Source organism: Acipenser ruthenus, chromosome 14, assembly GCF_902713425.1.
Source record: "Acipenser ruthenus chromosome 14, fAciRut3.2 maternal haplotype, whole genome shotgun sequence".
NCBI classification, from domain to species: Eukaryota; Metazoa; Chordata; class Actinopteri; order Acipenseriformes; family Acipenseridae; genus Acipenser; species Acipenser ruthenus.
The window spans coordinates 34,237,144-34,251,306 of NC_081202.1; the positions used below are offsets into that span (position 1 = coordinate 34,237,144).

Genomic DNA, 14,163 nt, shown 5'->3' on the forward strand with positions numbered 1-14,163 from the left:
AAGTGCTGGAGTCTCTCTTCCCCTCCGATCAGGGATAACAATCTCACATTCTCAATCCTGCCCCGGTCACAGTGAGAGCAGCTTAGTGTCATCTAGCAACAGACCTGTGTTCAGAATAACAGATGAAAACAAACAGACTGCAACTGACAGAAAGAGAAATAACCGTGCCAGGTCGACTGATAAACTATATAGATCAAGAGGACATGTGGATAAACAGAGCACACAGGCCTTTATCCACCCATCTGTCATGCAGTAGACCCCCTCTCCGATGCTGATCAAAGGGCTCGCTTTATGGTCAATTTTTATGTTTTTTGTTTTTTTTTAATTGGTGCTACTCGTGCTGTCGCATAGAAATGTATGGCTTTAAACCTCAACATTACATTGTCTGAGAAAGTAAACACTGTTCTTTCCGCCCTAACTTCACAACACAATATAAGAGTTAAACTCTTGGCTACCTGATGGCACTGATATAAGCCCTGAGGCTGCTGTGCTTGGCTTCTCTTCTGGCAGCGGCTACATGACCCCGAGTCATGCAGCGGGGCAGGTTATGGGTGTCAGCTGTGTCATCCCACCCAGAAACCTTTATAAAACTCACGCTCTGGCCAATTGTTTCATAATTATTTTTCCACCTAATGAATACTTGTGTAAAAATGCCAGACTGACTGCAATTGAGAAAACATGTGCAGTGAAAACGTAGTACAGTGGTGTAAACTGGAACTGCACTGTAACAAAAATAGAACTGTTACAAGGTTGCAAATTATGGGCCTCATTTACAAAAGGGCACTAAACTTTATGGTGCGCGATAATTGCAATTACTGTGCAGGTTAATGATTGCAATTTTTAATATTGCAATTATATTCAATATCGCACGAAATAGTGGGCATATTATAGCGCACACTAATTTTATTGTGCCATACTATGGTAATCAGAATGAATATGTGATTTGCATGATAATGCATGATAATGTATTTAAATGAGTATCCAGCTCAGAATAATGAGATGAGCTATATTCACATGGTATTTACTAAAGTGATCATTTATTAGTGCATATGGGAACCAGGCTTTAACCACTGATAAGCGTGCTATTTTTCTGGCCTGAAAACTAGTGGTGTGCAGTTCGATTTTTTTTTACTGACTTGATTCATTTGATTAATTCAGTTTAGTGAATTTTCGTTTGATTCACTGATTTACTAACGCAAAATAAATACATCTTGTTGAATTACTCGGTTACGAACATTTGTTTGAACAGAAAAATCTGACAGCAAGGGCCATTTAAGTTTAGACTGTTCACATGATGGGTCGCACCATAAAAATAAATTAAAAAATAAATATATATATATATATTACTTAATGTATTTTAGTACAGAAATAGGCAGTATTAACTAGAAGCAGCTTTCCTAAAACACTGACAAAAAAACTCTATATCACAAATGCAATATAATGGGAAATAGAAGAGTATTTTATTTCAATGGAAATATCAAACAGTAAAAAAAACTGCATAAGACTACAACTCTTACAAATTTTTAATTTATATTCCAGAATATAACGTTTTTAACAGCACTGAAAAAAAAGATACTGACAAGCTGTGAAAATGCAAAATAGTAAACAGCACCACTATGAAATGTACCTTTTTATGACGTCTGTCCGGACACTTGACTTTTGTTCTTACACACATGATAACAATGCTCATTACATGTTATAATTCTGCCACTTTTCCACATAATGCCTGTTGATTCAGAATGCACTGTAAGAAAATTGGTACTTCTTGCATTTCTTTCTTTACTTTTTTTCCAGCACTCTGCTAGCCAGTCCACTCTTTTGTTCAGTCACATGTTGTAATCCCAGTTACTTTCTTTCAAGGTATTTCTTAAAAGTCCTTTCCTGTGGTTGTGTTGTTCATGGAATCCACAGCACTTTCATTTTTTCTTCTCATAGCTTTATAGCTTCTTTCATTTCCAGTAAACTCAAAATACGTTGCTTTGTGCAGCCTGTCATAGTGACGTTGTATGTTATAATCTTTCATAACTGCAACCGTTGCACTGCAAATCAGACATATTGCCTTGCCATCAAAATGATTCATTGAGAACAAACAATCATTTGGCTAACGATTTTGGAATCTTCCACCTTTCGCTTCTGTGACATCTCCAACTACTTTTTGGCTACTGATTTAAATAAATAGTTTAAACAAGCCTTCGTTTCGCTATCCTAATCAAAATTATGTGTGCTGTATGCGTGAGGAAATGTATCCTGTGTGCTATTTGATTGGCTATTTTACTACCTCTGTGAGCTGTGATTGGCTTAATGGGAATGTCACTCATACAATGCAGACTGCACATGTTTGAATATACATTATATTAAAGAGGCGGGTTGTTTTAAAGAAGAATTCCAAAACGATACCGCACATCACTGCAATTTTAGAAACTAATGGGTGGGCTGTATACATTAAAGGAGAAAGGAAAAAGGCTTTTTTTTTCTTTTTTACATCAGACAAAGAATACATGTTAAAATTAAAAGGTAAGCAGTGCAGTTTCACTTTACGTTGCCTCTGCCTGTCCCCTGCTGTGTGCTGTATCTGTTGATCGCGTATTTTTGGTCAAGTAAGCCATCTCCACCTTCACAATAAGCTACTGACCAAAAGATAAGCCTGCGTGGCAGGCCAGAGAGGCCGGGCTCTCCCTCAGTGCATTTCATGCGCAGGGGGCGGGCCTGTGTTTCAGCTGCTTACTTTTCATTCACCCTTTTCCTATTCTGGGGGTAGGTGGCATTGCGCCACTGCAGTTGTTGCGTTAACCATTTATCATGTTCATTTCATCCAGTCATGGTTTGACAGCTTTGTCTTTTCGGGGGAGGTGGCCCTGCTCTACAAGCCACCTCCTTTTCGCTAGTCGGCCAACATTGCGGATAGCTGTCAGCACCCACGGACAAGGTCTCTAGCCAAATTCATTATCATCATTAAATCGTCTGTTCAATTGAAATTTAAATCATCCACATTGCGGATTCTCCAGACTGAAATAATAGCTGTACAGTATTTCATGTTAGATTTGGAAATGTCGTTTTTTTTGTTTTGTTTTTTTTTTTGTCAGTTTTTCATTAAATATATGGAAAACTACAAAGGGCTAAATTCAATATTTTAACGTAACATTATTCATCAGGTTGCAGTCGACTTTATGAAGCAAAATGAGTTCATTGTGCAGGGTGCTGTCCACGCTAAGCACTGGTTCCAAATAGTATGCACAATAAAACAAGGGGAAAATCAATACAGGATCCCCATAAAACAGGAAATTTTTGGTTAACAGTTCAGTAAAGTACTAAGCATTTCCTTTTTATTTTTTTAAGTGTTTACAGTCTCAGTATTAATAACCATAGGTTCCTACAGACCAAGCTTTTTACTTATTCACAGGGCGGGAGAGTCACTGGCCATCTGTAACGCTAAAGCAGATTAAAAAAAAAAAAAGTTTTATGTTCTGAGGCCAGTCAGCAGATTGCAAAAAAACAATGAAGCAGGGTGCAGGCTCCCAGGCTTGTCTGCATTAGTGTTTTTTAGCCTCATCTCATCGACAGGGGACAGTATCACACAACACTGCCCATTACACATATATCAAGTAACAGTAAACCCTCACAGGCACATCATTAGTACTCTGTTGTGGTGGTGCAGCCTCTTTCAAGCCCTCTAGCGCATAAAGCTCACTTTTGGCAGGAGGCACCGACTCAAGATGATAAGACAGCAATGCTCCAGATGTGGGTCGCAGTGCCGTACGGGGCAGCTCTCTCAGTGAGATCAGATACCCCGTGCAGGCTAGGCCAGCCTACTCTGGAGCTGTGTGAGCAAAATTACAGTTGCTCCTGTCGTGTCTCTTCCTGAAGGTGTCGCTACAAGAGAACTTATGAGAGAAAGAAAACTGACAGGGATCTCCAATTGTAGTTGTTTTACAAGCTGATGCAACTTGTCCCACCAAAAAAGATATAACTGCTATTTACTAGAATGGGGTGCTTCCGTGAACAAAAACAAAGCATCCCCGGTGACATAGAGTAAGGGGAATGGCACCTCTGATTGCTCCTGCCTCAATCCAAATATCCACGGAGATGCTTAATTAGTTATACAGTTATATAAGCACAATTGGTTCAATTAATGTGCTGGGTACAACCACGAAACACTAAAGTTTGGAGCATTATTTTGAGTGAACAATCACTCCCACCTCATCACCCCACTGGCTCCTGCTGGGAAGACTAACAGAGAGTGTCAGCTTGTGGTACTGGAATCTGCATGGGCAGCATTACCATGCAATGGAACATGTGGGCAGTCTTCTGGGGGCTGTATTTTATTAAAAAAATAGTTTAATTACAGTACTTTATCAGCATGGATAAGTACTGTAAAACAAACATCAAATAAAAGTAATGAGTAAAAGTAGTTTATCCAGATAGATGAGAATAAGACTTAGCAAAACAAATTTTGAACCATAAATAAACATTCCCCCTACAATGGTTTTGTGGGGTAAACCCTCACTTGTCCAGCAAGCTAAAAACAGTCTCAATGCATTCTCGAATTAAATGGTTTGTTTGCAACAGGCAAATGTACAAACATCTGAACGATTAAAATACAGTTATGTAAGTCTTAAAGGAATAACAGCAATATACAATAGGGTTGTCAGGTGACTTTTATTTATGTATATGTGCTTGGGAGAGTGAAACCCGCTCTCTGATTTCCCAGCAGTTTAGATTTTTATAGCTGGAAAAGCCAAGCGTGCTGATGAAAATGATCATTTACACAGCATGCTTAATGACCCATTGTGAACAGGCTGGCTGGTGGTGACGTCAGGCCAGGAAGGAGTAGCACACACAGAGACAGTACTGGGGTATGAAGGCGCTGTGGCACGTTTTATTAATGAATAAAAAGTTTGAACAAAACAGAACAAAACACTTATACAAAACAAAAGGCACGTTGGCCAAAATAGACAGACAAACAGACACAGAACTGCAAGTATCGCGCTGGTATAAACCCAGCACGAATAGCAATTGTAATGATTTGTTTTTGTTTCTCTTTCACTCCTGTCTTGTTCCCCCTCTAAACACACTTCTTGATCAGCCAAAGCTGCGGGTTTATATACATGTGACCGTCTCCAAATTAGTAATAAATTAATTAATCAATCAATCAATTCTGCACAGGTTTAGCATGGATGAGAAAGTTTAACCCCATCCATGCTGCAAAAACAACAACAAAACATTGTGTTTTATACAAATTAAACAATACGTTTTAAATAATAATACAACAAATACAAAATAATATACACACACAGGGGCGGGGTGTACCCCGTCACACCCATATATATCTTAAGTTAACCGGTCCCTAAAGGCCTTGTGAAATAGAAATTGCACTACCTCTCCTGCTTATAAAAACACAATCCACACATGCATCCTAGCTGCACAATAATACTAGCTCAGACAATAAAATACATACAAACTGGATGTGAACAGAAAATGTATCCAGAAGGGCTTTCTGTGATTCTGCTTTAACCAAAAGTACCACACATCAGCAAATGCCAATACTGTGAAACTGCAGGTCACGCTAATGTAAATTCACAGCATGTGGAATAAAATCTTTTCCCTTCTGGGGGGCCTGCTCAAGCAACAGTCATCCTGCATGGTAATGTAATCCAGTTCTTCATCCCGCATGATAATGTAATCAAGTTCTTCATCCTGCATCGTAATGTAATCCATTTCTTGGAGGAGGTAATAAGAAAGATGCCTGGCCTGGATGATTTCCTCAACGAGCACTAACTTTCAGTAGCCATTTTCCAGTTATACTTTTTAAAAATGCAAGACAAAATTGTGAGAGATACAAAACGGCCTGCTTATTGACAAAACTAAGAGGAGAAGATTATCCAGTGGCTCGTTCTGGGTCACTGCAATTTTAACACAGACAGTACAGCCAACCCCAGGCACGTTCAATCAAAGCAACACAGAAAGGCTGCCCCAGTTTTTGTATTTATTGTTGTAACGTGATATTTCAAAATCTTGATTTGCTGGATTAAGATGCATATGATTGCTGTATATACTGCCCAACAAATATGCCAAAACATTCTCTGAACCAGTGCTTGAACAAATATACACTGATATACATAACACATAATATATTAAGAAATCTCAACAATACTGGTTTCATAACAAAAAGGATTTTGCGGAGACCCAGGCTTGTGTTGTATGTTAACTTGGAAATATATTTATTTTCTGGTTGAAAACAGGAACAAAACATATTTGAGTTTACAAATTCCAATAAGGTGTATGTGCACTGTTTGAGTGATGTGGTATAGCACAGGGGTGTAGTTTAGAGTTAAAACTAGTGATGAGAATGAAGCTTCAGCTGGTTCGACCTTACATGAACCAAACAGCGTAAAGAAGCACTGGTTAATTTGGTTCAGTTTAACTATTACACGTGACCTGTGAGTGTTCCTTTTAGGAATCTTTTGACGATTCAGACACTGAAGTAACAAAACGTAATGGTTTTACCGACACTGTCCAATTTCTACCACAGCGTTCACAGTGCGCTGTTTCAGGCAGGCCGAATAGAACAGTTTTTGCAATGTTTTTATATACAAAATGAAAGCGCCTAAAATGGTGAAGCATTGCCTACCCAGTTAGTGGAGGGATAAATTGTACTCTGCTTTAGAGATAGCACCGCTGTTAAGTGAGCGAATAGGGTTCAACTCCTTGCTGGTAGGGGAAAATATTTTGTACGTTCGCATAGAGCAGAAAAAACATCTTGATTATAATATTTTACTCAAAATAAATACAATAAACTAACGTGACATTGTTCACTTTTGTTAGTTTAAAGTTGTAAAGTCTTATATGAATTGTTTGATGTGGAAATGCACAAAGGAAGGAAACAAGCACAGGTAAGGTATCGGGAACCTTGTAGCACGACTGCTATGATGGTTGAGTGGCAGCGTGTTGCAAATCCAGTAAGGGGATGTGTATATTATATATATTCTGACGTAGTTGCCTTTAACTAATTGACCCAGACACAAAAACTTGCAGTTTAGCGCTTTTATTACACTTTCATTAAATCAAAACAAAACAATGCAAAACAAAAACCGAACTCCTTCCAGGAGTGCTTAACTAAGCTCTTCAGTTCGAAACTATCACCGGACAGCTAAGCTGTTTACCGGTCACCAAAAGAAAACACTTATCCAAGTAGCAGTTTCAAACACTGTACATACAGTACAGAAGATACAGTGCTTCATGAAATGCTTGCGATTCAACCGGTTCAGAGATAGCTAAGGCTTTAGGCAATTCAAATGGTTTGGTGTTTGACTGGGGCTTCAGGTGATACCAATGGAAAATACACGAATTCTGCATTTCTCAATTTATTATGATTACATTATTACACTGAAATATACCTACAAACTGAAAATCGATATAGTGATTGTTTAAATCAGACATTCTCAGTATAACTGAGAACATTAATAACTGCTTAATAATGTGTATAAAAAAACTAAGGGTCATTGCCTTCTCTGTAAACGAATAGTGTAGTTGTCCATAATGTCACTTTATTATTGATAGTTCCTTTACATTTTACTAATGCCTTGACTTTAAAGACATTGGGTTGTGCAGATCTACCATTAGGTGGCACTAAGGAGCATGAAGGACTGCCTGTGAACCTTTTGGTGAAGCAATGATTCAAAGGGCTCAGTGATTCATTTTTCCCATCACTAATTCGAATTTTTGCCAAAGTACAGCGTTAGAAACTCACACTTGATCTGCACCCAGTCCTGGATTTCCAAACTACGATCAATTAAGTATATTTTTCAAAACGTGTAATCTGGATAACAGTGATGCAGATTTTGTAATCCTATATTTTGTGATCGAAATTACTTTTAAAAAATAAAAAACGGAATTTCACAATAATAAATATGAATTATTTGTAATCTTGATAAATGTAATCCAGCAGTGACCTTTTCTGAAAACCTGGATCAAAACGATCTAAATAAAAGTAATCTTGATCAGAAAATACAGGATTACAAAAATATGATCACTGTTATACAAATTACAAGTTTTGAAAAACCAGCCTCAAGCTCCCGAGTAGCGCATCCAGTAAAGGTGCTCCGTGTGGAGTGCAGGATGTGCCCTATAGCCTGGAGATCGCAGGTTCGAATCTGTCATTGTCATTGCTAACCGTGACCGGGGGTTCCTAGGGGGTGGCACACAATTGGCTGAGCGCCGCCCGGGTAGAGAGGGCTTAGGTTGGCAGGGCAATCCACGCTTCACCGCGCACCAGCGACCCCTGTGGCTGATAGTCCGCCTGCGGGTCTGCAGTGGAGCCATTCAGATCTGTGTTGTCGTCCAGCACCATGGGTCTGGTGGCTTCGCTGTGGATCCGCAGTGCGACAAAATGATTGGCAGGAACACATTTCGGAGGACGCGTGTTTCAGCCTCCATTTCCCGAGTCGCTGGGGGGTTGCAGCGGTGAACCGGGATAAAAATAATAATTGGGCATTCCAAAATGGGGAGAAAACTGGGGTAAAAACCATTGGCGACGACTAAATTTGATTGAGCAGCCCCTGTTAAACATATTGTTCCTTCCCTTTATAGCTGCATGAACAACTTCTAACAGTCAACCTACGGACTGGGTGCAACAGGGCTAGTGGAAGTTGCTAACCCTGCAAGTGTTCAAAACTTTTAGAATTGTTCCTAAATGTTTAACTATTGTCAAAAATATTCAGACAAAATATAGGCGTTAGCCTTAGTGTTTACATATTAGTAAACATACAGTGTAAGCCCATTTATTTCACTGTGTCTTTCTTCACAGTCTTTCATATACAATTAAATTCTGTACACATACAGTCTTTTACACAAATACATGTTGAAGTAATTTATAAAACAGCTACCAACATTGCAGATGTGTTAAAGTGTATTATCCTTGTTTAAATATTGTCAATTAAACAGGAACTAATACCCCTATGTCACAAAGACGGCCGGAGTGGGTGGCGTCAGACCAGAGCCAGGAAATAAAACAACAAGAGAGAGGTGGAGTTTGGTGGAGCTGAGCGAATGGTCTCGCTCAGCATTTAATAAATAAACAGAACAGCAAAATAAAAAGGTTGTAACATACAAAAACAGGACACGGCACTCGCGGCCAAAATAAACAGGTAAACAAAAACGAACAGACACTTAACAAACGGTGAACGGACAGACAAACAAAACAAACACGGTGAGTGAACACACTTACTATTATTTTTATTATTCTTTTCGTTTATTTTAACTCCTCTCCACACCTGTTCTCCACTCACCGAACACACAACCCAGAGTGAGTCAAACGTGCATCTATATATACTGTTGTGCTGGGATTCAATTACTAATTAATTATTCACTTGAATCCCAGCACGTGAATTAATTACGTGCAACCTCGTGCTCACATATTAAATACTTTAAATGCACGTGAAGTGATGTGCCATCCTCGTGCCTAAATACAAATATACAATTTAAATACTCGTGCTGCACACACCCATTTATATCCCGTGTACCAACTACAATACACCAACATTAACACACACAACATACAACATATAACACACAAATGCACACAGGGGCGGGGCACATTGCCACACCCTAGTATAAAGCCATGTACTACTGCTCCAATGAGTATTGAATTTCCCTAAGCTAGGGATGGAACGCAAGCCTGTGCTGTCAGGGCTCCAGAGCACGCATGCTCTCTCTGCTCTTAAACAGCCAGGTTCCATTGCACTAGGAAATGCTTTTGTAGTTCAGGGCTCCAGAGCGAGCATGCTCTCTCTGCTCTAAAAGAGCCAGGTTCCATTGCACTAGGAAATGCTTTTGTAGTTCAGGGCTCCAGAGCGAGCATGCTCTCTCTGCTCTAAAAGAGCCAGGTTCCATTGCACTAGGAAATGCTTTTGTAGTTCAGGGCTCCAGAGCGAGCACGCTCTCTCTGCTCTAAAAGAGCCAGGTTCCATTGCACTAGGAAATGCTTTTGTAGTTCAGGGCTCCAGAGCGAGCATGCTCTCTCTGCTCTAAAAGAGCCAGATTCCATTGCACTAGGAAATGCTTTTGTAGTTCTGGACTATTGTTTCTTTAACAACTATATACACAGCTGAAGAAGGGCTTTTGCCCGAAACATCCTGAAATAAATGATTTTTTAATCATTTAAACTTTTTGTGTACATTATTTATATTTTATTTTTTAAATATTTTTTCTTCTTATCAACCTTCATTTTTGTACTCTGCAGTTCTACCTTCTCTGAAACCTACATATATCTTTTCTCTTAAATTAATGTGCACAGGGACCACAAAGATCTTAAAAGTGGTTTGTCCCCATCAGTTTAAAGCCATAAAGCAAAAATGTTAGTGAGATACTTGGAGCGGAAATGAATGATAATGTGGAGTTTATTGAGGAGCCCCATCCCATCCCTGCCTTTCCACAACTCCAATTCTCTTCAGCCACTAAGGGGGCAACGACACACTAATATCATGATTACCATACTTATCACAATATACTACAGTTATCACGATGCATTTGATGGTCCTGATTGGATATTTGTATGATGCATAATAAGATCAAATGGTAATTTAATGAGGTGACCAATGAGACAGGGAGGATGTGTTCATACCAGCTAGACTAGAACACACACTTGTGCTTCACTCAAGAACTATTTGGTGAACTGCAATGTGCTTTTGTACTCACGATACAAACCTTTATTACGATACGTCATGTAAAAAAAAAGCCTTGTTAAGCTATGAATCGTTACACCCCTGCAAACCACCAAAGTAAATTCTGAGATACTGGGTTTGAAAGAAGTTCATCTTGATCTCTGATATTGTCTGGAACCTCTGGTGTCCAGGTCCAGAGAGAGAGCCCAGCTGATAGGGGCGTTGACAAATTAAGAAACACAAGATAGGGAGCCAGATAAGCCATATAATACCCTAGTCACTTGACCTAAATAATGCAAGATCACCATTAAACATGTGACTGTGAATGAACTGAATGGCAATCACTAGATTTCAATGCCCGTTGATGCTGTATTATTTAGGTCATCATTATTTAGATGATTAATTAATTGTTCTCAAATACATCAATAAAAAATTGAAATTTGAGTTTTTGTGAACAAAAAAAAACTGTCCCTGATTGCATAATCTAGGGGTGTCAGATCAGATTGAATTGTTTGTAAACATGCTGTGAAGTGGAAATGTGAAAAACTGATTTATCCAGAGGTTAAAAAACAATGTGGCAGTGAAAAGGTTAATTTCTACTGGACACCATCTGTAATGGAACTTGTTCCATGATTGCGAGAATCAGAGAGCGAGTGGTCTGTATCATTAATATGGTCAGAGCTTAAAAGAATCTGGCACTGAACGTGTTAATGTTCCCCATCCTCCCAACTAGACATAAGCTTAGAAAAAAAGTAAAAAGCACTTTGCAAATACTGTTATGAATAAAGCTGCCAATACAAATATTTCTGGGGACATCAATATGCTACCCACAACTGTTAAAATCCTACGTAATTAAATCAGTATTTATTCAACATAAAACCATTAAAAAATAGTATAAATACAAAGGGTAAAAAACAATGCAGAGCCAACAACCCTGATATCCAGGTTCCTATTCAGCAGGCTGTGGCCTGCTTTTAAGACCTTCCCATCTAAAAGCTGTAGAGCCTCTTACTCTACAGCAGGGGTCTCAACCCTGGTCCTGGAGAGCCTCAGTCCTGCAGGTTTAATAGATGGCTTTACGTCATCAATGGCTAAAGGTCTGGAACACAGTTCATCTTGACTAACTAAGCGAATAATTGGTGCAATTAAGTAACTGAGAGCTCAGTTGAAATGAAAACCAGAAGACCCAGTAGCTCTCCAGGGCCAGGGTTGGACCCCGGCTCTACAATGTCTACAAAGAAAACCAGGAGGCAGGCTTGTAAACGCATTGTAAGCAAAGGGATTATTTTGGCTCTTAATATTGTTTTGAGATCCCAGATAGACTTAAAACAGAACAATGAAAACATGCCCACCTCCAATGTGAGCTCCAAACACAATTAAAAGAACAAGCAGTATGCAAATAATTACAACTTTAGCATTGAACAATGAAGATTTTCATTACTGATAAATGGAAAAGACCACTGTGATGCAGACAGTATGATTGACACTGTAGACAGATATCTTTAAAGGTATGTGTATATATAGAACTTTTTTTGAAAAATGTAACTTTGAATATATGTGTGTGTGTGTGTGTGTGTGTGTGTGTGTGTGTGTGTGTGTGTGTGTGTGTGTGTGTGTGTGTGTGGCCTCAACGAGCCACAGTATTAATGAGTATATATTTGTATAAACATTTTTTCCATATTTTGCCCAACAGAATCTTAAATATCTATTAGTTTTTTTGTTTTTTTTTATACTATAGTTAACATGTATAATTATATGTTAATATAAACTGGAATAAAGCAACCATGTTATTATTCAGTATTTAATTGATTATTCAAAATACATTGTAAACAAACAGAAATACATCAGGTTAAATTCTATGTCAAAAATAGACTTTTTAAGAATTATATTTAATGATATATACAGTATACAGTACAGTTTAATCTATGCAATGTTAAAGAAGACTGGGTGTAGTGCAGATGCATGTAAATAATTCACAGAAACAGCGGCCCTCCTGATCTTTAAGGGTACTTCTGGGCAATAACCCTGCTGGTGCTGTCACACGTGTTTAACTGAAGAATATTTTAAATCAAGAATACTGTACTGAAACCAAATAGTTACAAATTAAAACTATATTCAATAAATCGTCACAGAACATAGGTCTACATAGAGCAGAGTTCTGCTAATTAAAAAACAAGGTGCCTTTCAAAATAACAACCATAATAGCCCACAGGTGCACAGTACATGGTGGTATGGTACCCATCCACAATAGTGTATGCTTCTCAAAGCTGTCATGAACGTTGACGTTTTAAACGTGCGTCTCACACAACAGTATGGCGCAGCCTTGTGGAACACAACTGTAGTGCATTTCTATAAAGGGCACGTAAGATCATAAAACTTTAATTATATTAATTTCACTGCTGTCTGTGTGCAACACCTGTGGCTTACCAACAAAATCCACTGATGATCACCTGCAACTAAATAGCCTGATTGTTAAAGAGAATGCTTTAAAAAAAAAAAAAAAAAACAGCTGTGGTTTAATATAATGGGAATCTGTGCAGCCAGAGTACAGTAGTAATCATTTTGATTCTTACCACCTCCTATGCAAATAACAGCTGTTGCAACCGCATTAGAACAAGAGCAATCAAAAATCATCACCGAGACTGCGTTCTAGTCCTAAGTATAAAGTCAAAAGATCTCAAAATCCTTAATGATACAAATAGTTACACTTGCCTGACTATATAAATACTGTCCCTCACCCCCATTATTATTATTATTATTATTATTATTATTATTATTATTATTATTAGTAAGCAATGGTATTCCAATAATTAAAACATTTTAGTACGCAGTTTACATTATTATTTCCTATATTATTTGCACCCTATATAGTTTTGGTGGAAGTGTGTGCCCATAAACATGGTAAAAGTATGTGAAAACGGTGGACCAAGGGTGTGGAACATCAATGTATTGTTAAACTGTACGCAATGAAGCGAAGACAGATTACACTTAATATTCACAAACGCTACATCTTCAGTCTTGGAAATCGGGATTGTACCATTTCCCGTGTAAAGTACTGCGTACCAGTTTAGGAACAGCAAGGACGCAAATCTGTGGATAATAATACCGACAGGCTCTTGATTGTGGCCTGGATTTTTATTACTAGAACACGGGCGGCACCAGAAACGGTTCTTTTTTTATTCTTAACTTCATAGTTTCCACCTTTCCATTGGCCAGTAATATATATTTCTTATTTCTTCAACCCTGGTGTTAATCTGTAAAGCCCGCAAAATGAGCTGATCATTTACAAATCTTAATCTATTACGTTTAATTTTTAGGGAAAAACTATATATATATATATATATATATATATATATATATATATATATATATATATATATATATAACACGTTTTTAAACTTGAACATGGAAACGAGGTCCGCAGAATCCGAGTTGAGTCTGTTTCCGACATTGCGTCTCAAACAGCGTGGGTTGAGAAGACATAATATTTTTCATCGAAATAAAT

General features: G+C 38.2%; 1 protein-coding gene across 1 annotated transcript in view; it reads right to left on the reverse strand.

Annotated features, from left to right (window-relative positions):
* Positions 1–14,163, reverse strand: part of LOC117419745 (voltage-dependent L-type calcium channel subunit alpha-1C-like) — a 342,930-nt gene that overhangs the window by 327,410 nt on the left and 1,357 nt on the right. The gene's annotated exons all lie outside the window — the stretch shown is intronic.